A 22,443-nucleotide genomic window follows, 5' to 3' on the forward strand; every position below is an offset into this window, starting at 1 on the left:
TTGCTTCCAGGTTCTGGCTATTCAATGCAGTCCCCATCAAAATCCCAGCACAATTCTTCACAGACCTTGAAAGACCAATACTCAACTGTATATGGAAAAACAAAAGACCCAGGATATCCAAAACAACCCTATACAATAAAGGAACTTCCAGAGGCATCACCATCCCTGACTTAAAATTCTACTATAGAGCTACAGTCCTGAAAGCAGCTTGGTATTGGCACAAAAGTAAACAGGAAGACCAATGGAATAGAATTGGAAGCCCTGGTATTAACCCCCACACCTACAAACATCTGACTTTTTAAAAAGCAGCTAAAATTATACTATGGAAAAAAGAAAGCATCGTCAACATATGGTGCTGGCATAACTGGATGTTGGTGTTTAGAAGACTGCAATAGATATCCATATCTATTGCCATGCACAAAACTTAAGTCCAAATGTATCAAAGACCTCAACATAAATCTAGCTACACTGAACCTCTTAGAAGAGGTACCCTTGAATGAATTGGTACCACTTCCTGAATTTAGCACCAGTAGCAGACACTGAGATTAACAATATATGGGACCTGCTGGAATTGAAAAGCTCCTGTAAGGCAAAGAACACAGTCAACAAGACAAAACGGCTGCCCACACAGACTGGGAAAAGATCTTCACCAACCCTACAACTGACGGAGGGCTAATTTCCAAAATATACAAAGAATTAAAGAAAGTAGTCACCAAAATACCAAATGATCCAATTAAAAGGTGGAGTACAGGACAAAACAGAGAATTCTCAATACAGGAATCTAAAATGGCTGAAATACACTTAAGAAAGTGCTCAACATCCTTAGCCATCAGGAAAATGCAAATCAAAACAATGCTGAGATATCATGTTACTCCTGTCAGAATAGCTAAACTCAAAAACACCTATGACAGTTTATGCTGGAGAGGATGTGGAGAAAGTGGAACACTCTTCCACTGCCAGTGGGGGCCAGTTTGGAAATCAGTGGTTCTTCAGGAAAATGGGAATCAATCTAGCTCAAGATCCAGTAATTCCACTCAGGAATGCACATTCATACAACAAGGACATCTGTTCAACTATGTTCATAGCACCACTATGTGTAATAGCTTCTACTTTTTAAAAGCAGCCTTTTATGTTAGTGAAAACCTTATTTTCCTCATTTTGTGGAACTGACTTGATACCCTCCCCCCTCTAGGCCCACACACACAAGAATAGGTGCAGAGTAGAGGCATTATGAATTCCTCAGTGACAAATGTGAGTACAAGGCTCTTTGATCTTTCCATACCAGCCCCATGACTGGCTATTATTTAATATAGTTGAAGAAAATAAGGTAAATCAAAGGAAAACATTCTTAATTAGTGCTTTACCTCTGTGATTCATGATGCCTTCTTAAAGAAAAATGCTCCCACCAGTAAATGAAAAACTCATTATTTTTAAATGCTGTTTACTTCTACTTAATGATTTCTTCTAATAGGCAGATAAATTGAACAACAACGCTTGAAACCTATTAGCCTTAACATTTTCACAGGAACTAAATTTAATGTTGTGCTGTAGGTTGTTGATCAACTAATCTGAAAGTAATGAAATATCAGCCTGCAGAGTCTTCTATTAAAGGGCACACAGCTAGCTTTTTGTAAACAACTGCACAGCCCAGATGTGTCTGACTCTCATAATGAAGTAACCAATGCATGTTACAAATCAGATCAAATTAGCCCTCGGGAAAATCTTTCTTAACAGTTATTTATTATTTCAGGTTCTTAAAAATTATTTGATACAAGCAGAAAACAAATATTCCAGGAAAGTTGATGGAGTCGTGTTAAACTGATAATTTGTTTTACTATTTTATTATTTTTTTCATATTTTACATATCAATCACAGTTACCTCACCCTCCCATCTTCCTCTCCCCCCTCCCCCGACTCCCCTTCTATCCCATCCCCACCCACTGCAAAGGGACGGTGAGGCCTTCCAGGAGGGAAGTAATTTAAAGTAGGGTCAAGGCCCTCCCCCCTGTCTCTAGGTTAAGGGAGTATCCCTCCATGGGGAATGTGCTCCCAAAGTCCTTTCATGCACCAGAGATGCATCCTGGTTCCACTGTCAGAGGTTCCTTAGAATGCCCAGGCCTTCTAACTAAGACCCATGTTCAGGGATCTGGGTAGGTCCAATGCTAGTTTCCTAGCTATCAGTCTGAGGTCCATGAACTCCCCCTTGTTCAGGTCAGCTGTTCCTGTAGGTTACTCCAGCCGGGTCTTGACTCCTTTGCTCATCATGCCTCCCTTTCTGCAACTGGATTCCAAGAGTTTGGCACAGTGTTTAGCTGTGGGTGTCTGCTTCTGTTTCCTTCAGCTACTAGATGAAGTCTCTAGGATGGCATTTAAGGTAGTTAACAATCTCATTATCAGGGAAGGACATTTAAGGTAGCCTCTCCACTATTGCTCAGATTGATAGTTGGGGTCATCCTTGTAGGTCTCTGGACATTTCTCTAGTGTCAGTTTTGTCTTCATACCTAAAATGGCTCCCTCTATTATGGTATAACTTTTCTTGCCCTCATCTATTCATCTATTTTTTTTTTAACAAAATCTTGGTATCTAATACAAAGACCTCTTAACATGCATGGGCTAGTGCTGGATTCAAGTCTAACATTCAAAGTACTGGCTGCTATCTGAAATGTGTTTCTCCCAGCTGAGCAGTGTCACAGATCAATGTCCTTAGATGTCCCATGAAAGTGGTAGAGCTTAAGTTGACTGATCTGTAGTTTGGAGATTGTAATGTGACCTGTCTCAAAGGCCTATGTGACATGTGAGACAACACATATCAAGCATTCACACATGTAGGACATTTGTCACATTTACTAATCATTTTTACTATTGTACTATAATAAAGTAAAATGGAATAAATAAATGCTCAACGAGTGTTGAATTAAGCATGCAATTCAAGCACATGAGCAAGCAAGGTACCTTGGGTATTTAGACAACCTGACTTATTCCCTCTTGTGGCTCAGCACAACAAAATTCTGAAAGTGAGGAGGAATTATGACTGCCATTTCAGTTTTTCCCCAGTGCCCATAAATCATGTAAATGGAAAGTCGGATGAGGGCTAACTTATCATGGCTTAAATTTCCTTGTATGAGAGCATTAGTATATTTGTTTATATAAGGTAGAGGGTATTTATTGCATGTGTTTGAATATGCCTTCAATAGCTAGTTTTTCATTACACTTAATTATTCTGAGTCTGAAATCCATGCTAAACTCTCAAATCCTTTCTCTACATATATTAGAATTTGTCTGGTCTTTTGTCATATAAATGTTCATTTCTTTCATGTGGATTTATGATGGTATGAAGTGAAACTAGGTTGTTTTTTCTGCTCTGATAGCACAATGAGTTTATTGTCCCTCTGGGTCCTCCTTCCTTTCTTTCTGCACCATGTTCCAATTTCTTCCTGTGCAGGTTCATCATCCAAAATGGTGCTAGGTGCATTTCTAATCTCCTCCAGTCAACAGAATGACCTCTCATCTTCCCTTGAATCAGTAAATCTAGGACTCATACTCTATTCTACCACCATAGTACTCACCCATGTCTATATGGAGGCTCTTCTCCTGGGTTGTTATAGGCCTGCCCTAATCCTTCTAAATCTATTTAAAACACTTGCTCCTGTGACACACTTCTAAAATGGCCAAAGTATCTTCTTTTCTCAGACTACAACAATGGTGACAGAACTATATTAATAGTCCATTCTTTTATTTAAGTTTATTTTACTTTATGTGTATATGTGTGCTTATCTGTGTACAGGTATACAGATAATGCACAGAACAATCAAAAGAAGATGTAGAATATGCTTCATCTGGAGCTAAGGGAAACTGGGAGCCTCCTGACATGGATGTTGGGAACTAAATCATGTTCTTTGCAAGAACAGTGCATGCTCTTAACTACAGAACCATCGTTCCAATCCCACTCTTCCAGTCATTCTTGGCCAGTGTGCCCACTAGAATATCCAATGATCATTTAACATACATCAAATTTCTCAAAAGAAAATGATCAACAAATGTATAAAAATATTTTCAGAGTTAGCTAATCACAATGACAAAAAAAAAAAAAATCAAAGCCACAGAGAGATCATATGCCTCAAATTAGAAAGCTATGACCAAATAATTAAAGATAACATTAGTATTGTCATCATGGACATGAGTATGGGTAGTCTGCACAAAATTATAACTACAGTTACTAATTTATGGAATTAACCCAAATGTATATAAACCAGTGGATGATAAAGGAAACATAGCACATGTACCCAGTCGAATACTACCCAGAGATAAACAGAAGTGAAAGTTTATCATTTGTTGATAGAGGTCATTATGTTTAATGAAATTAAGTCAAACACCACCTCATCTCATTGGTGCTGAATCTTACAAAAATGTAAATCGACTTTATAGAATTTGTGAATGAAATGGAAGCTACCAGATTCTTGGCAACGTGGTATGAAGTTAGGTACTAATTTGCTTTTAGCCAAGAGTAAGAAGTTCCTGTTTGCTATTTCACTGTGAGTAAATACAGCTAACAACAATATCTAATATATTCCCAAAAGCTACAAATAAAACTTTGAAAGATTTACAAAAAAAAAAAATGATAAATATTTGAGGACATAGTTATATTTAGCCTAAGTACCACAAAATAAAGGCATGCATAGAACCATATACTACTCAATTAATTTGTATAAATTTTATGTAGCACTTAAAATAAATTTTGCATAAAAAAGAAATGAAGGAATGTGGTGGCAGCTTCCTGTACTTCAGAGGTCTCTGATTTCCCATATAAGCATGCAGAGCAAAGAAGAAGGTGATAAAACAAGAAAAGCCTATCAATAGAATGAATCTAGGAGAAAGCAATAACCAGGTTGGAGGGCTAGTTTCCTTTATCAACATAATAATATTTAGAATCTTCTAGGAGACACAATTTCCATGTGACTCTGATAATGGTTCTGGAAAATGAAGGAAGGTCACTCTGTAAGTGCATGGTGTCACCTCATTGAATAAAAATAACCAAGAAATGGAAATATAACTGTGGATTATTCATCCCTTGCCCCGTTCTGGCCACAAGTAAAATGTAACTGGCTGTCTCATGCTCCAGCTTCAACAGGAAAAGCACCTCCCACCACCACGGTACCTGTCCAGAATGGACTGCACCTTGGAAATATGAACCTATACAAGCTCTTCCATCTAGTGCTTATCTTTGTTTGATATTTTGTCACAAAAATGAGAAAGGCAACTAATCCAGAAAATTGATGCAAGAAGTGGGGATTTTGCTGTGAAAAGCTTGAACTTGTTATTTGTCCACAATCCATTTATGTAGAGAAATACTTTCTCACATATAAAAGAGTCACAGGTTTTGAGAATAGGAATGGAGTCACAAAATGTCAACATGCTCTTCTGAAATCTGCACATTACACTCTGATGGGATATATCCTTCTGTATGCTGTGAATAAATGTTTCTTTTATTAGTTGATAAATAAAGCTGTTTTGGCCAATAGACAGGCAGGATTTAACCAGGTGGAAAATCCAAACAGGGATATAGAAAGGTAGTAGGTGGAGTAACCAGTTTTGAGTTGGTGAGCATAGCTCCCAGAGCTTGCAGTAAACATACACCTATGTTGGAAAGCCTATTTGGGTGGAGCCAGCAACAAAAACCAGTGCTTTAATCCTAGCCATAAAGTTCAGCAGAATAAAGACATGTAGTCAGAAAAAGATAGAGATTTATGGTAAAGAAAGACTCAGAGCAAAAACCTAAATGGTTTACAACATCTTTAAAAATATATGTAGACTTGGGAGAGAAAAGAAAAGAGCATAAAAAGTTCTTTAAAAAGAAATAGAGTAGCTGGGTATGGTGGCACATGCCTTTTTTTTATTGCTTAAAAGTTCCATTTATTTCTCTAAAGACAATTATATGTACTTGTTGAAAAGTTCTAGAGTTTGCCTCCAATATGGCAAGACCAGCCATTTGGGCAAAATATTGTTCTTGCCTGGATTGTTTGGATTTATGCTGTATGAACTGGACATGCAGGACCCACAGGAAAGTGGCTGCTGATACAAGATGGACATTGCTACATGGTTCCTTCTTCATGGGAGCTAGACAGTCTGAAGGATGTGGAGAAAAGGTACTGACAAACTGCCAGCACAGGTAGGACATTTTTAAATGTTTTGCTTCGCTGAGAAGTCTGCCAGACACAAACTATGGCCTATAGGCTGAAGATGGAGCATTACGGAAGAACAACGGATCTGACCAGGCAAATTGTCCCTTTCAATTCTAAAGTTTATATATTATCCTTCTGTGTTCTTTGAAGGAGTTGAAGACTGATAGTTAAGGTTATAGTATTCCTTGGTTGGGATTAAAGTTACATATAGGACTTTATACTCACAAAGGTAGGATAGATCATAGAATATTTCCTTTAAACCTTACAAATGTTAATGGATTGGAAAAAAAAAAAACTTCTATCTGTGTGTGATTCCTGTTATAAACCTAAGTTTTATTACAAGAATAAATCTAAAACAAAAATGGTTTAAACATTTTTGGGGTCTATTGCTAACAGTACTCAGATCAAAATTTATCTCTGAGCTCTGGTCATTAAATTTAGATGATGAGAAAATCAGTAGTCCTTTTAATGTAGGTGATAGTAATACCACTTTTTGGCTAAAGCATTAAATATTCAAACTAGTTAAAATGTTACAATTAGTAACACTAGATATTAACATAAATTTAACAGTAATCCAGGTCATAATGGGTTTAGAGACATAAATGATATTACAAAAAAAATTACAGGATGTGTAATTGATTTTAAAAACAGATTTATATGTTTAATTTTATAAGGTTACAGGATATTGGTGCTTTTATTATATTGTTAATGAAAGCAGCCTTACAGACTACAGCCAGGATTTCTGAATCTTCTTCGAATCCCCCATGACAGCGTCCCTTACCAGCAGAAAGTAGTTTGGAAAGAACAACGCCCAAATTCCCAAATATTGTCTATAAATGTTTGTTTTCATTTAAATTGAGTTTGTTATATAAAATAAATTTAAAAAAGAACATGTATATGTGACAGAGTGAGGTTTATCCCTGTTATTAATCAGTAATACTTAGTTTGATTATAACCAAGAGTTAATTGATAAGGATGGCTAGTAACTTGTGTTTCTTAACATTTTCTAACAGGTTAAACAGCTTTTATGAAATTAGAACTTTGTATTGTCAGGTTTACTTTTAAAAATACTGATTTTAATTTGAAACTTCTTTTAGGGAAACATGAACCATCTATTTGACTCAATTTATCTAAATAGCTTACGCTTAACTAATTTAACAAAACAAGGATGCATTGCCTTTTGTATCATAAAAAATGAGCATCTCAACTTTTGGTTAGTATATAGAGCTTATGGCTGTGACCATCAATTTTAGACCTTTGATTTAGGCATACGCCTTTAATACCAGCACTCAGGAAACAGAGGCAAGTATGATTTCAAGGCTAGCCTGGTCGACACAATTAGTTCCAGGACAGCCAATGATACATAGAGAAACCCTGGCTTAAAACAAAACAACTAGAACTAAAAAATAAAAGTAAAAGAAATAGAGTAATAAAAAAAAGCCACATAAAGATGGAAAATACACAGAGAATCTGTATACTGTATGTTATTGTGTTATCTTTAAATTGTTTGACTGCTGAGGAAGGAGCAACAGCTTCTAAAAGACTTGATTGTAAATGCTGCTGGATTAATCCAAACTATATATCTTAAAAATTACTTGACTTCAAACTTTAAGTCTAAGGACATGTTACTTTGAAAAAGAGGTTCTGCTTTTGTTTCCATGGAAGATAAAAAGCTATGAATTCAGTCTGAATTAATATGGTTTGATCAAGCAAGACACCCTGAAGCAATGACCCAGGTGATCCAACATCCAAAACAACTGAGATGATGCAGCCTCACAGAATACTACAGCCAGGAGTTGGCCATGGATCTGGGTTTTCTTAGTATCCCCACAGGATTCACAGTGCCCATAAACAGCAGGAAGCAATTTGGAGAGAACTACCCCCACATTCCCAAATGTTGTTTATAAATGCTTGTTTTCATTTATTAAATGGGGTTGGTTATAAATGGTTACTTATCTCAGTCAATTTCTTTCTAAGGAAAAAATAAAGGAAATATGATATAGAAATGAATACTTTATATTGGTATGGAGTTTGGTTTATTGATACAAATTTAAGGTCAATTCTGTTATATGTTTATTTCTACTCTTGTTTAGGAATTATGCTTATACATCTCTTTTTACAATGTAATGTATAATTAAATACAGATTATAGGTAGTCACCTATAATGGTCAAAACTTAGGTTTTCGAGATATACAGAGATATATTTCAAATGGATAGATAGTCTTCAAAACCTTTCAAAAACCTACAGAATATGGCATTGAAAATGATTTATTAGAGTTTTTCATGAAAATGAGACACAACTGCTTCTGTCAGCACCAATTATGTCAGAGAGGAAGATGGTCATCGGACATGGAAGAAATTCATTATGAAGTTTGCCTTTGATGTGGCAAAACTGCCCTATTGTGCGAAGAACTGCCCTTCCCTCAACTTCTGACAGTAAGCACTCTCCCCAAACTGGACAAGCAGATTGCAAAGGAAAGTGACTGCTGAACTTACCAAGAAAGAGAATGCTCCTTCAGGGTTGCTGCTTTACAGAAGAAAGCAACTGATGAATTTTGCCAATACAAGATAAAATTGATCTTTAAATTTTCTATTTCATTTAAAAGTCTGCTAGACACTATTACCTATGGACTGAAGATGGATACCCCACCATTACAGAGAAACTTTGTTTGACTGTCCAGGCAGTGAGATGTCTCTGTCAGTTCTAGAGTATATATTATATCTTTCTGGGGTCTCTTATTGAAGACAAATAATTAGGGTTATGGTTTTCCTTAGTAATAATAAAAAGATAAGTTACATATAAAACTTTAGACTCAGAGAGATAGATGATAGAATATTTTCTTTAAATTTTCCACATGTAAATGGTCTACATATTGTTAACTACAGTTGTTGCTTGATAACTGTTTTGTTAATTTTATTATGTTAAAGTTAAAACCTTCTTTTTATTTAGGCAGAAAAGTGGAGATGGTGTGGGGTGACAGTCTGCATCCTGTGAATATATGTTTTTCTTATTGATTGATGAATAAAGCTGTTTCAACCAATGGACAGGATCTATCCAGACAGGAAATTCAAAAAGGGATAGAGAAAGGTGGCATCAGGGAAACGCCATGTAGCTGCTGAGGAAGCAATGGCCCCAGGCATCATCAGTAAGCCAAAACCATATAGAGATAATACAGATTAATAGAAATGGGTTAATAATTAAGAGAGAGCAAGCTTAAAGAAGCCTGAACTACAGGCTGAACAGTTATAATTAATATAAGCTTCTATGTATTTATTTGGGATTAAATGGCTGCAGGACCAGGTAGGACAGAAACTTCCATCTACAACAATCTTTTGCCACCTCTAGAATACACTAAATAAATCCTAAAAATAATTTATTTTACTCCAAAATTTAAGTTGAAGGACAAGTTACTGAGGAAAAGGATTTCTATTTTTGTTTCCACAGAAAATGAAAAGATGTGGATTCCTTCCAGACTAATGTGGTTTGATCACGCCAGACCACCTGAAACAGAGTACAAGGTGATCCTACATTCAAAACAGCTGGACAAAACAGCCCTACAGACTACAGCCAGGATTTCTGAATCTTCTTCGAATCCCCCATGACAGCGCCCCTTACCAGCAGGAAGTAGTTGGGAAAGAACGACGCCCAAATTCCCAAATATTGTGTATAAATGTTTGTTTTCACTTAATTGGACTTTGTTATATAAAATTAAATAAAATAATAATAAAAAAGAAAGAAAAAATTTATTTTAATTGTTCTTCTATTCCTTTGGAAAATTATTAATGGTTTGTAAGGGCTTTCTGGAAGCCCTTTATATTAAGCAAGATTCTCTGGTAGAATATAAACAATCAGCGTATATATTGAGTTAATATACTGGCTCATAAGAAGGAGGCTGGGCAGTCTAACAAAGATTGTGTGCTTGCTGAAAAGGCTGAGACACAGGTAGCTGTTCAGTCTAAGGACTGAATGCCTCAGCAGTTTCAATCTGTTGCCAAAGGCATGGAGGATACCTAGAGAGCTTCTGGTCTTCAGCCTGTATTGCTAGGAAAAGAGTCTAGAATCTGTCATGGAAGGATTGTTGCAGCAGTATCAGGAAGTCAGCAGTAAAGGTGTATATTTTTATCCTCAAACCTCTCAACATTCAGGCCACCCATTGGAAGTTTCCACCTACCTCAGGAATGGTCTTCTCTTGTTAAATTCCATCAGAAATTCCCTCACAGACACATGCAGAGATAGGTTTCAGTTGGTATTATATCTAGTCAGGTTGACAATCAATAGAAATCACCATACTCATTTATCCTTAATTTTCCTTCTTTTTTTAAATGTGCTTGTTGAAAATAATATCATTTGACATGCTTATACTTACAATTATCTCACCCTCTCTGTGTGTAAAAGAAAACAATTGGCTATTTACCCTTACATTTTTAGGTTTTCTGAAATTTATTTCATTTGATATATATGACTGTTTTGCCTATGTGTAAGTTTGGGAACCTTGTGCATGCCTAGTGGCTACCAATTTAGAAGAGGACATCAGGTCCTCATGGAACTGGAATTATACATGTTTGGGATCTGCCTTGTAGTGTATAGGAAAAACTGTGGCCAGCCTACCCAAACCGCAGTTGCTCTGCCCAGGTGCCCCCATGAGCATGTATGGCAGGCACTTCTTCCCTAAACCAAGCTGCTAAGCGTGCCTCTACACCCAGAGACTGCTGACAGAGACACCTGACCCAGAGACCAATGAGGAAAGGACATGCAGCAGAGTCAGCCGCCTGAGCCAACAGGATCTTGAGAAGGGGTATAAAGGCAGGTCTAACATCCTTAATAGACAAATCTGCAGTATGCTCTGCTTCTCACTGATTTCTAGTGTCTGAGTCCTTGGTACTGTGTCTTCTCAACCCCTCCCCCCAAGGAGTGTCTGAGCAGAGTAACCTGAAATAGCAGGCACATTCTTACCCTCCTCACTGTCACTGTGATCCCAAATGCTGAGATTCCAGGTGAACTTCTTCATAGGGTCATAGGGCCGTTGGTGTCCTTTCTTACAGCCACTGCTGAAAAGCAGCATGAGTTGCACTACCAGAGGACTGATTCCCGGAAATGACCAATAGAGAACAGACTCAAACTTAAACCTTTGGATTTTAGGGCTGAAAGGTACCGGAAGTAAGTTTCATTCTTTGAAGTAAAGGGCTGGAGAATATTAATGGTTAAATGCTAAATGTGAGAGGTGGAAACAGTTACTCAGAAAGAAGTTTAACTTGAAAAATTCAGTTCCTCTGAAAACGAACAGAGGTCAAGATATTTTATGGGGATAAGTGATGTTGACAGCTGCTGAGGAGATTTTACTTCAGCAAAGTCTTAATTCATACTGTAATAAACACAGTAAACCTTCCACACACCAATTAACTCTCTTCCTCAATTTTACTGAAAACCACAGCATTTACTGAGAATCCTTTTCAATTTAACTAGAAATATACTTGTAAAATAAGACAAATGTATAAACTGTGTGTCCAGTTTATACATTTCATGAAAAATAGCAGGAACCAAATTTTTTTCACTTTCTTAAGGGTTAAAACAGATATTTTAAACGAAAGATGACCTTAAATGCAAATAAATGACATATTTACTCAAGATTGGATCCCAAGATATCCTCCTTACATTTTGAATGCTTTTGTTCTGCAAACCTGGGGACCAGGCATGTCCTTGCTTCATGAAAAGGCTATAAACATCATTCAAAGCCACAGAGTGTGAAAACATTGTCTTTCATTCCCTGCTTATTTGTCTTCCTGGTTCCTTTTTCTCTTATGTTGCTATAGACATTACTATCCAATTCCATCTCGATATATCTGTGGATGAACTGGCAAGTGCCTCCTATGGCAGGTGCCCCCTCAGTCTCTCCATACTTTCTTATTTAAAGAGAAGTGGGTGTTCTTGCTTAGGGAACTTCTTTTGTCTTCCCTATTCATTCTGACAGGCTTGGTGAGAAAAAAATTCTGAACCCATCCTACTCTGATAAACTGCAGATCTTATGGAAATGAAAAAAGCAAGAAGCCCATTCTCTGTTCTCAGCCATCTTAAGCCACATAGTGGAGGCAGGAGCAAAATGAGATCTCAACATTTAAATAGCCCTTCACTTAGGGCGAAAAAAATTATCCTGGGATAACCCCATTCAAAACTGCTCAATTACACTAATATGAGATTTAAGAGAAACAAAAAAACATTAGTGCTGATTAGCACATCACTCAGATATGGAACAAATTGTATAGTGAGGTTCTCCTGAAGGATGTCATCTCTCTAGCGGATAGTGACAGGACTGTAAAATAGCTGTGGCATTTTAATGCTAGGGCATTATAAAGTTCCAGATGACAGCTGTGTAGCCAGCATTTTAAAGCCATCAGAAAATCCAAGCTGCATAATACTCACAGCTGGACCCATCAATCAAATGGGTTTGCTCAAATGAGATTCAGTGGCTGTTGGGTAATTAAGCACTGCATGTTCTGGATTTTAGAATTTTAATCATGGGAGCTAGATTTGGAAGAAAATAAAACAGAGCTCTCACCCTTGCCTTAGCCTGTGATGAAAATGTTTTGAGTCATACAAGAATCTAGGGTATTGAAGCATGCCCACTAGCAGAATTAGATCCAATACTTATTATTGACTATACTGGCCATGAAATTTAAGAACATGTAAATGTCAGGTATTGAAGTCAATAGTCATATGCACCCTGGTAACAGCAAAGTATCTAGTGTTTCTCCCCTCATGCTAGGCATGTTATAATCACAATTTTATTGCAGAAAGAAACCCATGAACCCAGGGTCTCAGTACAGTGGGCATCAGTTCCATCATTTTCACATATCACAAAGTCAGTCAAGAAAGATTGTTTTCCCAGAGGAAACAAGAAATTGTGAATTTAGTGGCATCACTGAAGCCAGCATTGAAAAACAAACAAACAAAAAAACATTTAGAAACCTATGTGGCTCCAGGTTCAATCAAGTTCCACTGCCCCCATTCTGTCTTGGGTCTTACTTCCACTGTGATGTTTGGTTTCTCACTAACACTTGCAAGCATTGAGCAAGTCTTAGCTAGGCATTTTAAATGTGCTTTAGTACATACAAACCTCAAGCAGCTGCAAGAGCATGGCTTGCTATCTCATTCTTACAGATGATGGACCATTAGGTAAATATTAATGCTTCTCATTTCTAGTATTTTCCAAAATACACATTATTATTACCCTGGAGGAAAATAATGGAAATGAGATTTGAGAATTATCACAGGTTCCTGGTTCTGGCAAGTGCCTCATACAGACTTGAAAACCAACACCAGCCTATTGGCTCCACAGTTGTTTTTTTTTTTTTTTTTTTTTTTGTGCCTTAGACCATTCAAGATCTATTCTCAAGACAGAACTACAGTGTCTGTCTTGTGAGTACAATGTGTCTTCCTGGGTGTCTAATGGCAGAGGAGCTCAAGCCCTTGTTGTCATCTCACAGACCAAGAGCTTTGCCTTAGGTCCCCAAGGATTTCAACCATGCCTCCTAGAGCAGAGTTCTAACACTCAGACTTCATTAATACTTAGGTCAATGGCTCAGGACCTCTGTGATGTTCCATATGCAGCCAGACTGCCCTGAAGCATCTCAGAGAAGAGAAACAAGGACAGTCACTACTCTTCCATAAAAAAAAAAAAAAAAAAAAAAAAAAAAAAGAAAAGAAGAAAAAGAAAACAATTAAGTACAGCAGACATGGCTTAATAGTCACCCATGGTTTCTACATGGATTGACAAAATACTAGATGCATAAAAGCAAATATTCATTAACCTCTATGCCCTCCCTTCAACATTTCAAACCATAAAGTCTTTATATAGAAGACCTGCATCAGAAAAGAAAAGAAAAATGTCCTAAGCAGTTTCATCACCCCTTTGAATATTTATCACACAAGAAAAAAAAATTTCCTATGATAGGCATTTGCTAAAATTTTCTGGTATAATACTGGAAACATGGTGGCAATTAAACAGATGAACTTAGGCTGTAAAAGAAATCTTCTTATCTATTCAAGATTGTGAGTGAACATGATGTTTTCAAAGGAGACAGGAGAGTAATAGGACAGAATTTGGAGAGTTTGACTTATATGAAGAATGTCACTGGATAAAAGCACAAGCTATATGAAAGAAAAGACAAATAAAAGAGGTAGTTGGCAATGTTGGGTTTTCTGGAACTGAGTACCTACTTCATCATCTAAAATTCTAGTTCTGTCTCATGCATGTATGCTTCACTGCTGTTTTATGCCTTTGTTCCTTCTATAAAATGAGGACCACCCATCATTTTTTCAGAGAACATTAGCTAAGCTATCATTGGTCATGAGATGTGTTATCCAATGCTGGGGGCTCTAGAAGCACACTCTCTCGATACCAACCACTAGATCTGATGCTACCAAGTTACTTTGGAAGGACCAAAGTCACTGAGACAGGAGTGGGTCTGCTGGCAAATGGGAGAAGCTAAATGAACATCTGAGAATGAAGTAGAAAACAACTCTCACCATGAAGCCCTGTAGCTGCTTGGGGATCACCTTTGGATGAATATGCCAAAGAGCCTTGGGGGCTGAAGCTTGCATATCTGATTTTGAAAGGCAGGCATTAGTTTCAGACATTTGGCCAAACAGGAAAATCACTGATGTGGTATAGGAACAAGTCTGTATTTGATTCTAAGAGAAAAGCCAAGCAGTTGGAATGTTGGTGGCATCTTGCCCACTTCCTACCTCCACCACCTTCGTGCATATCAGATTCTTAACTGTCTTGAGATGTGTCACACTCGCTTAGATTGGAAGAGTCTTGTGAGACATTTCCTTCCGAGCTCTCCCACACTCTTATATCTCTAGAGATCCACACTTAGATTGTGCACCAGGCCATGTGATGTAAGAAACAATGCATCTCCAATCCCTTATATGTTAGATCACAAAGTCATAATTTTTAATGGACTTATTGTTTCTTAGGAACAATCAAACCATAAGCTACTTTTAAAGAAAGCCCTCATTGCTTTAGTAAATCAGACCACTCAATGTTCTCCCAAATGCCAGGTGCTGGAGCATAGAGAGCTCAAACATGATTTTGTCAGGGTACAGAGCTTCATTTGAGCTGGGAAGGAAGACACCAGATGTCTAATGTCCAGTGATATTTCCTTCAGCACTTCAAATGATGTAACCCAGATGTAATCAAAGTTCTAAGGTTTATATTCATGGTATAAGTAGTATTTTACAATGATGGACTTAATTTTGGAACCCTTTTAAAAAGCATCAATAAAAGTTGTAGAAAAATCATGTCATCCATTGAGACTGATATAAGGTAAGTCTCAAATGTGAATTCTGTTGCACAACTAATACTGTACCTATATTTATGTGCATAATTTATATTTGTGGACACATATCTGATTTTGGTAGTCATAGTGGACATCTGGTATGTTCTGAATTTACAAAAGAATGAATAGTAAAGTTAAAAGAAGCCAAAATTATTTGGAGAGCTCTTGAAGTAATTTTCAATGTAAAAAAATACAAAAAATAGGCTGTTTATCTAATAAGCAAATATATAGATCCCACATAGGGTAAAGGTAGTCAATTTAAATGTGAGTTTACCAAGCAAAGCAGGCTGTAAATAAAATAGAAGTTAGAAATTGTCTTACATATTCAGGGCTGGGAAAGCATTTAAATGACTGGTCTACACTAGTTCACATGGTGATATATAGTTCTCCTGGGTATGGGCTGTCAAACTGAGTTAGTGTCAACGAAAGAAAGTGGGAGATGGACTTTCAGATGTTCTCATTCAGCTAAAGAGAAAAGTACAGTTCAAAGAGTTTTTACCCACTGAGCTTTTCAAAAAACCATTCAGTGTGATGGATATATTGCTTTAGAGGGAAGGCTCGGAGGAATACCAAAGGAACTGATAGATATCATCATTTTTAAAAAAAAAGTGAATTCAGGGGACTGCATCTGTCCTGCATCTAAAGGGCACACATATGGTAATCAGGCTGCTCACTGGGCCATTTAACTGGTAATGTGAAGGTAGAACATATGTGATTACACAGCTTTCATACAGCAGCTCTCTGCTATGGCCAACCCATGATCTCAGAGGAACTAAACCAGTGACAGCCATTGTATCTAGAACTCTGACCATCCCTCTTCATCAGGAACTAAGTCAGTAAACATACCAAATGACTGTTCAAGCCCAATAGCAGCCAGTCAAGATAATATGAGCATAAGTATTTTTTATTTTTTTAAATTGAATTAACACTAAAGTGTTGTCTACCTGTGCTGAAATGTAAATATAAACATCCTTGAAAAGTTTCTTCAGTTCAACTTTTACACATGTTATCACCATATATGTTATTCACTGGCAGCCATGATTTGCCTTGGGCCAATCATACAGAGCCTGGCAGTTAAATATTTTGAGCTACCTGTTCAGGTATTCTCTAATAAATTCATCAGGGCATCACCATCTTTGTCAATAAGACATGTGCTATGCTATTATTTGGATGTTGTAGCTTTGGTGAATGAAGAAAGTATGGAAAAATCATAAAAGAATGGGTGCTTACTAAAAGAAGCATCGCCTCCAAATGTTAACAGAATTTGATAACATTAAGTTATCCCATGATACCTTTTACTCAATGAGCCCAGTCATTGAATTGGGTCTCCATTTAGCCATACATGAGCCCATCTAAGACCCCTATGGTATGGTAGAAATATACTTTGAAAAGTTATGCTTTAAATTTTTCAGGCACAACTTAAATGTCCAGGTTGAGTTCGATATTTATCTTTTTTAATGTTTTTACCCTTGTAATGGATCCCAGGGACAAAAATGTTCTTGAACAAAATTTCTCAATTTCTACAACATTATTAGCAGGTTCTACAACTCCTTCCTTCTGTTCTATCACTGTTTTCTCCTCGACTAAGAAATAGCTTCCAGTGTGTGGAAAAGAAACTCATGTGTAGCCTGTGCTCTCAGACCAACCCTGTTGTTGTGGGAATCAAGCACAAAGTCTCAGTCTAAAGCCTAAGCCAGCCTTAAACCCACTATGTATCACAGGTGGTGTACATACTTACTTCAATGACAACCCTCCTGCCTCAGCCTCCTTTATGCCGGGATTATGTGCACGAACCACTACCTGACTTCTAAGTCATTTAAATCATTATGTATAGGAAATAGAAACAAAGTTCTAGACAAGTATAGAAGTATTATACAAATAAAAATAAACAAGTTTTAAGACTCAAATAAAGTCCTCAGATATTACTACGGAATAGCTGCAGCATCGATGAGAGAAAACATGTTAAGGTATGGAATATACACATAAGTGTGCCATAGCTTAATGATAAAATAAACAGTTTTAAGCAGTCCCAGGACAATCATGAATAAAGGAAGATTCAAGTAAATACAAAGCAAAGATCAAGTATCAGTTCTCAAAACTCATAAAAATTTTACAGTTTAGGAGTCTATGGGTATATATATATATATATATATATATATATATATATATATATGTATCAGAAAATGAAATCTGTGTCTTTGGATCCTGAAATACTAATGATAAGAAGTGTTAATAAAGCTCCCAGTCAATGCTTGCCTTCAGAGTTCTGCCAGTATCAATGGGATTAAAAAACTCTGAAGGTCACTTTCTCTGTCTGGTCCTCAATTCTGCTTCTTCCTTCCCTTGTCATTTACTCTTGCAAATGGAAGTACACAGCCTCCTGAACAGAAGCCCACAAAGAGGAAGTGAGTCACTCAGCGAATATGTGTCAAGAAAGAAGGCCTCAGTAGATCCAGATGGCAGGGTGCCACACAATGTTAACACAACTCTTCATCTTTGGCATAGCAAGAACAGGCAATGTTTGTAATGGTGTGCTAACATCGGTCTGCAGACAGTCTCCACGGCACCCAAGGACATCACCCAAACAAAGGAAAACCACAGGGAAGCCTATACTGCACCATCTTACTTGCTTTAAAATGAGAAATCAGGTTTTGAACTGACAAAGAATCAGCTGAGATATTTGACATGTCTGTTTAGAAGCACCATATTGAATGGATGTCTTTATATCAGTTGTGCTACGATAAACAAAGCAGACACTCAGTGTGAAGCATGACTGACTGGCCAACTCAGTTGGTGGCACTGGAGTCCCAGTAGGAGAAGAACTGGCTTGGACATGGTATTTACTTAAATTTTTCCCACATCCATCACTTATTAGCTGTTCATCTCTGGGCAAATTATTTAACATCTTTTAGCTGCAGCATGCTGTGTAAACAAGGAGGTTTAAGTGTGACTCTGTCTAGAGTCCACACAAATTACCTATTAAGATGCACCTATTAGTGAATGCAAGTTTTCTTTTTGCTTTCCTTACAAATTAGTCTGTATTGCATTGATCAAGCTTCATACTGGTCATTATAAGTCCTTTACTGCTGCTACAAAAATAAGATGTCTTTATATTTCTCCCAGTCAGTATTTTCAGACACATCCACTTGTGTGCTTTTCTCCAACCATTGGATATCATCTTCCAAACTTCCATAACATATGAATATTTATTGCTATAAAATTTAATGCAGTGCAAAATAAAATTGCAGTCTCCTAGCTAATTCAGTCTATTCCTCCCGCAACTACTTAATACGATCCTTAAAAGATCTAGATGCAGATGGAGAGGACAAGACCAGGTAGCAGAAACACATACAGACAGCTTACCTGAACAAGGAGGAGCTAACGGGCCACCAAACTGATAGCTGGGAAGCCAGCATGGGACTGACTCAGGCCCCCCTGAATATGGGTCTCAGCCAGAAGGACTGAGCAGTCTAAGGGACCTCAGACAGTGGAGCCAGGATGCATCCCTGGTACACAAAAGGACCTTGCTAACACATCCCCCATGAAGGGATAACTGCCTTAACCTAGAGATAGGAGAGAAGCCCTAGTCCCTACTTCACATGACCTGTCAGATCTACATGACCCCAACTGAATGGCATTCCCCTACATATGGAATTGGGGTGGGGAATGGGAAGGGAGGGTGGTTAGGGTGCATGTGAGAAGGCAGAGAGGGTAAAAGGGAGGGAGGGAGGGAGGGGAGAGGAAGACAGGGAGGGAGAGGGAACTGGGATCAACATGTAAAATAATAAATTAAATTTAAAAAAGTGCTTTGACTCCAAAATTTAAGTTCAAGGACAAGTCCTGGGGAAAAGGATTTCTATTTTTGTTTCCACAGAAAATGAAAAGATGTGGATTCCTTCCAAACTAATGTGGTTTGATCAAGCCAGACCACCTGAAACAAAGTACCAGGTGATCCTACATTCAAAACAGCTGGACAAAGCAGCCTTACAGACTACACCCAGGATTTCTGCATCTTCTTAGAATCCCGATGACAGCGCCCCTTACCAGCAGGAAGTAGTTTTAGAAAGGACGACGCCCAAATTCCCAAATATTGTTTATAAATGTTTGTTTTCATTTAAATGGACTTGGTTATATAAAATAAATAAACAAAGAAACAAACAAACAAACAAATCTACTGAAAGATACATGTCTCAGGCATTGTCTGCTCTATACTCTCAAACCATATACCCTTACCTGGCAGTGACCAACAGGCAGGCAGGGAATGTGGGCAGATATCTTTGTGCAACAGGAAGTCATTATTATTTATCTGCCATTGGTAGTCAATGCCTCTCCATCTGAGGCAGACGTGGTGAGAGGCGACATCAGTGCTGTAACTGGCCTTAAGCACAGATTCCCCTCATATTTCTCTGTAACAATACCAATGTGTGACTGCATCTGAACCTTCTAGTCTCCCACAACTAGCCAATAGTTGTTCACCTAACACCTTGCCCTGGGGTCCTCTGGCAGGGTAAAGCTCCCTTTGGAGGTTTCAACTATGCTAGGAAAAGGTATTCATTCTCATTACAGACACATGTCCAGGATTGTTCTCTAGCTCTTTCTTTTTCTCTGGCCTTCTTTTGCCTTTTATAGAAAGTAGGAAGGAGACAGGCAGCAGTGTTGGTGAAAGATAATTCAAATGTGACTCAGAACACGAGGCTTCCTTTTTGATCAGTTTTTGTAGACAACCTCTCTTTCTTTATTCCCTGTATTTATCCAGGCTGCTGTTAGTGAACCTAAGGCCTTATGGTTGCAATCTCTACTAAGGCTGGGATGACTCAGCCCACCACTCACACTCCCTACCCTGGAGGCCTAGAATTCCTTCCATCTTTCCTCCCACCATTCCTCAGACAGTCCCCAGGCACAGGACTATTATTTTCATGGGTCTGGTTCTGAAAATGTCTAGCCACAGTGATTCATGGTGCTTTTTAGAATGTGGCTTGAGATGTTATTATTAGTTCTTAGACATGGATACAGACACCTACTATACATGTTTGATTATAACATTGTAGTATGAAAAAGAACAAAATGCCTATTAAACAATGGAGTTGAATGAATGTCAAAAACACAGATATTTGTCTGAACCTAGTTTTACCTTCTACAGTGTAAACCCCATCCTTCTGAACCTTAGCAATGGAGCCAGCTTTCTCCACATGCTCACATAGAAGAGTTAAGGAGTGTGGAATGCACTCTTCCTGCAGTAGGCTTTCCTTTCTGTTCATCTCTGAATAGTGTTTGCTGTGTGAGTTCAAGATCACTGGTGGGAAGCTGAGGAAGGATCAACTAAAGTGTCTCAAGTTCATTCAGGCAGTCTGAGGTCCAATCCCTCTTAGCTGTGCACTTACCAGACTGGTAATTATTTGATTCTGTGATTCCTAGCTCTGTCTCTTGGTGGAATCTGCCAGTGGTTGGTGCACACCCATCAATGATTAGGCTGACTGGAATCAACTAGCTCTCCCTGATGACTAAGCCCTTCCCTGGCATGTAGACAGCTAGAGACATCATAGTCTCCATCAGATCCTCTAACCTCAATAGCCTTTGAGGCAACTTGCCCTACCTCCACCTAGAAAAGAGTCATGACAGACACATGGGCCCTCCATGCATAATCTAGAAAACATGGGAATTGTGTATAGATACAAAATGTCATGGAAAAGCATGTTTTATACAGTCACTGTCCTTGTGATGATAAGGCTTCTCTGTCTCTATGAATGATTTAAATATGCTTTCTCCATATCTGTCTGTTTCAGTCATTGATGAACTAAGAATCAAAACCACCACTTTGTTCCATGAGACATCCCCAAATTTCATCACCTCCAATGTCACTGACAGAAGAAAGGAATCCTTGCTATTTATAGGGACATTTTTGATAGATAATTCATATATTTACATTGCCTATTGCTTCAATTAGTAAAAAAGAAAATGTTCCTATAGTATGGTTGTACTGTCCCATTAAAGACAGAAAGTAGACAAAACTCTAATCTCTATAAATCTTTCAATTTTTTACTATTTTTTGTTACAGAACATGTGGTGGGATTTTGATAAACAAAGAATATGAATGTCAGCCAGGCAATGATGGTGCATGCCTTTGATCCCAGCACTCAGGAGGCAGAGGCAGACAGATCTCTGTGAGTTCGAGACCATCCTGGTCTACAAGAGCTAGTTACAGGATGGCTTCCAATTCCAATACCACAAAGCTTGTCTCGCAAAAGCAAAAGCAAAAAAAAAAAAAAAGATATGAATGTCAGTTGTAGCTCAAGTATCAAGTAGTCACTATATCCTCTTAGCTGTTTGTGTGCCTTGTAGGAAACGATACACTAGCTTCATTTAGAACTTTTAAGTATCTTTAATGTGTAGAGATGAAAATAATCCTATTAAGCAATTATATCTCATCCATTATATAAGTTAGTTTTTACCATTTACTGCCTATTGATTAGTGAACTGAATATAACATGATTTAACACCATAGTCTCAAAACCAATAACTCAAAGGTTTGACTTTAAAAGTATTTATATCCCAAATGGTCTTTAAAATATGCTTATGTTTACATAACTTATTTATTTTAAAATTACTAAAATTTTGGTTTGTGTTAGTTAAACAATGTGATAAAACACAAGTTGCTAATATGATCATGATTATATATATATTTTTTAGGCTAATCAAATGAAAATGTCTCAGAAATTGGATTTTCTGAATATTTTAAAGAGAAAAATAATTTGATTTTTAATTCAGACCTGTGTGTGTGTGTGTGTGTGTTGCATATATCAGCTAGAACTTCACTTTCACAAATGCATATTTGCTACTTGCTTTAGACATCAATGTTCATTCCTTCCAAAAGAATGACTAGTATCTGAAGACAAAGATGGAATTCATTGGCACAAAGAGTCTATGA

The sequence above is a fragment of the Phodopus roborovskii genome, unplaced genomic scaffold (genome assembly GCF_943737965.1).
Source record: "Phodopus roborovskii unplaced genomic scaffold, PHOROB, whole genome shotgun sequence".
Classification (NCBI taxonomy): domain Eukaryota; kingdom Metazoa; phylum Chordata; class Mammalia; order Rodentia; family Cricetidae; genus Phodopus; species Phodopus roborovskii.